Below are 4,138 nucleotides of genomic sequence, written 5' to 3'. Positions count from 1 at the left end.
GTGGAGGTGATACGATACCGGGGCACCTCCCCCAAGCTTGGCGCAAGGCAAGGGGAGTGCCCATACCCAATACTCAATTTTCTTTTAGTGATGAAGAAGGAGGTGCTGGTGATGATGTAGAAGGTTTGTCTTTCTTCCTTAGCTTATGCTTGAGGATGGAATTCTCCTCCTTTAAATCACCGACCTCCTGCTCGATCTCTAATATCTTTTTGCATAATTCTTGCTTGTTTTCCTGCAAAAGACGAAAGGGGATAAACTGGATCTTAGGTTTCTTTGCTTTGTTGGGGAGGCTTGACTTCTTGAATTCCACGTGCATGTCCCCAGGTTGAGGCAACGGAAGTTCATCCTCGTCTAAGCTTGTCTCCTCCTCCCTTTAGGATCGTAGTCTTCTTCCTCCTCCGAGGTCCAGCTATAGTGCTCCACATCACCATAAGCCTTGGGGTTTGTGATATAGTCGGCAACATAGCTCTCACCCTCCGAGTCTTGGGATGGCATATTTTCAGATCTGCCAGAAAACAGTAAGAAAGAAGAACAGAAGATTTCTCCGTGATATGGTGGTCAGTAGGTTCGGGGGTATCTAAAGATTTTTTATCGTGGGAAACAAGAAACCGAAGAAAAACGGAGTCCGAAAGGTACCCGAGGTGGGCGTGTCTTGTGCCCACCAGGGTCACCTTCCTGGTAGTTTCTTATTTTCCTATTTTTTTAAATATTCCAAAACTGACAAAAAATATTTTTGCGGATTTTTCAGAGTCTGTTTACTTACCGTATCACGTACCTCCTCTTTTTCACGATTCTAGAGTGTTCCAGAAGGTTTCTTTTATGTGTTCTTCCGGTGTCATAGTTTGGATAATATTGCTTTCAACATTAATGGGGGTACCTGAGATATAATGTTTTATTCGTTGCCCATTGATGACCTTAGGGTTAGTGTCGTGGAAGTGTCACGGCAGATGTCCTCGTAGAAGGACTTAGTTGTGGAGCCATTGTGACGAGGTTAGCTTAAAGTGGTTAAAACGGGACAAAGGACACGGGGAGTTTATATTGGTTACACCCCTTGTGGTGAAGGTAAAGGCCTACTCCAGTTTGAGGTGGCATTGCTAGGTTTCGATTACCAGGGAGCAAACACGCTTTTCCTGGCTTTCGACTTGTTGTTTCTTGCCCTAAGATGCTGCCGGGTCGTCCCCTTATATACATGGGTTGACTCTCTACGGCCTGCAGAGTCCCGGCCGGCTCATACAACGTGTCCGTCTTGGTGACTCATCTTACATGCCTTATAATACAAGTTTACATAATGGCGGTTTACACTTACAGGCCTTAAGCCGCCTCTGGATTTGGGCCTTTTAACAAGCCTATTTATGAACCGCCATCTTTAGTATTCTCTTGGGCTTCATTTAGATGAACCGCCATAATAGATGACCCGGCCCCTCCTGGGCGGGTCATATCTGATAGTTATATCCCCAACATTAGGCCCAGGTTGATTGAACTTGTTCATGTCAATCTTCAACATTTAGAAAAAATCCTTCTTCATCTTCCTGTGCCATGCTGTAACCCGTTATGATGTCATCTCCAGAAATTGTGGTAACCCGCCATGACATCACCTATAATTAATACGATGCATGGCCCAAATAAATCTTTTTCTTAACTGACCTTTCTGAAAATCGAGGCGCTCACGCCGTCACATATCCACTTTTCTGTCTCCTCGATTCCCGTGCATGCCACTTATCCTTCCGACCTTATAAATAGGGCCACAAGCTCACTTCTCATTCTCCCCCTTTGCCTTCTCTCATTCTTCTTCCTCCTCACGACGTCCCAGTGCACCCGAACTCCGCCGCCGTTGACCTTCGTCTTCTTCATCAACTCCGGCCGCTGCATCACCCTGAACGGAACAGAACACCATGGCGCCTCTCCGCTATCTCATCAGCATCAGTAAGTCTCCCCTTTCCTCGCCATAGATCTGTCATTAGGGTTTCAGTGTTCATCGGTGTTCGTCACCGCCCTTCTTTCTTCTTGCTTAGATTCATGGCTTAGATCCGAAAAACCGCATAAACCTTACGTGGTAACATTTTTAGCACTTATTTTTTTATATCAGACCATATCTTTCTTGAAATAGATCTCATCTGAACACCCCCACTCTTCTACTGCCGCCACCTTAGGTTTAGATTTTATTCCATTTTTCTGAATAGCTGCAGATCCAATATCATAGCCTCAATCTGTGAAACCTGTTTGTCCCAACACTTAGTAAAATTTTGCTCTTATCAGATCCTGAATATCAGTACGTGTCATGGCGGCTTACATGCCTAGCTTATAATTACTCATATATCATTAGTCCTCACTTAAGCCGCCATTCTGAAAATATATACTATAACTGTTCACTTGTGATTTCACCAATCTGATTTGAAATGGTCGAAATTTCCCTTTCTTTAGGCTTTCTCTCTTCGCAATACCACCAAAGACATTCTATGCATGCAACTGGGTTCCCTCCATTGTCACTGAGGGCATGCTTAAGGACTTTGTCAAAATAGGATATTTGCCAGAGAAGAATGTCATGCACTATCGTGCCCCTAAACCGGGCGGAGAAAGACCTCAACCGAAGGAGGGCGAAGTCATTTTGTTCACAGATCATATGAACCGGGGCTTCTCACCACCTGGCTCTAAGTTTTTCCGAGATGTCCTGCACTTCTTCCAACTCCATCCTCAAGACATTAGACCCAACTCTGTGTCAAATATCTGCAACTTTCAAGTCTTCTGCGAAGTATACCTTCAAGAAGAGCCCAGTGTTGAGCTTTTTAGAGAATACTTTTATTTGAACCGCCAGAATGAGTTCACGAACGGCCCTAGCTTGGAACTTGGCGGAATTTCAATTCAACGCAGAAGAGACACCATCTTCCCTTATGCCTGCCTACCGAGTCACCCAAAAGATTGGAATCAGACATGGTTTTACTGCAAAGATACTTCTCCGGCTGATGAGAATCCATTGCCGGGTTATCGCGTTGAACGTCTTGACCCGAAGCATGATCTTTCAGGAAAGCTCTCAGCCACTGAACATAGGAAACTTGCGCCCACCATAGCAAAAGTTAAAGCTCTATTGGGAAACGGATTAACTGGCATTGACTTAGTTCGATGTTGGGTCGCCTGGCGGATCATACCCATGAGCCGCCGGCCAGGGTTAATGCGTACATACTCAGGCGGCACAAAGGATCCATTACGTCACATCCCTTTGCGTCTATTTGATGACGCAATTATTGAAATGACAAGAACTCTCTTGAATGAAGATTCTGAGGATTGCAGCAAAGTGGGTCTAAACCCTTTTTCCAAACTTAACCCGCCACCGGATGTGAGTCTCTGAACTTATTTACCTTTACTTCATTATTCAAATGTTTTGCTAAATCAACCTTTGATGACTTTTACAGGGTAAGTCTGATTTTTGGAAGAAGACATATGATCATGAAGCTGCCAAGAAAGCCGCCAAGAAAACCATTAAGAAGACGACCAAGAAGAAAAATAAACCAAGCGCCTCTGATCTGCTTAATTTGGATGAGACCTCTGAGTCGGAGGTAGCCCTTGACTTTCTTGGCTTGTTTTTCAATCATCTTATTGATACTGACTATTATCAGGATGACACGGGAGCCAGCCAAGCAGCTGAAGAAGAGGTAACTATTATTTCCTCCAGCTCAGACCCTTTGCCAAGACAGAAACTTCGGCAAGTAACCAAGAAAGTAAGGTTTTCACACCCCTTGGCTTATTTAGATCCTCAATTTCTTTTGAAACGACAGCAACACGAGAATCGACGTTAGACCCGGACCAGTGGAGGTGAAGAATTGTCCTTCGGTTTACCAAAAACTCCTGCTCCTCGAAAATGGTGAAACGAGGTTCTTTTTTAACTTGCTCCTTTAACCTGCTGGCGGGTCTCATTTGCCTATCACTTAACTCTGTTGATGACTATTGACCAGGAACTTGCCCATTCTTCTTCTGGCGACTCATCACAAACCGAGTTGCCGGCTTTTAAAACTGCCCCTGGGTAATGGCAATTAATTTTACTCTACAACTCTTTATACTCTTATATTTATACTGACCTGTCATAACCCGTGCAGTGGTCAAGCAAAGCCTAACAAGAAGGCGGGAGTGACTAAACCAACTAAGG

The sequence above is a fragment of the Triticum dicoccoides genome, chromosome 7A (assembly GCF_002162155.2).
Source record: "Triticum dicoccoides isolate Atlit2015 ecotype Zavitan chromosome 7A, WEW_v2.0, whole genome shotgun sequence".
NCBI classification, from domain to species: domain Eukaryota; kingdom Viridiplantae; phylum Streptophyta; class Magnoliopsida; order Poales; family Poaceae; genus Triticum; species Triticum dicoccoides.
The sequence above is the reverse complement of the archived record's forward strand: the minus strand, read 5'-3'. Positions refer to the sequence as shown.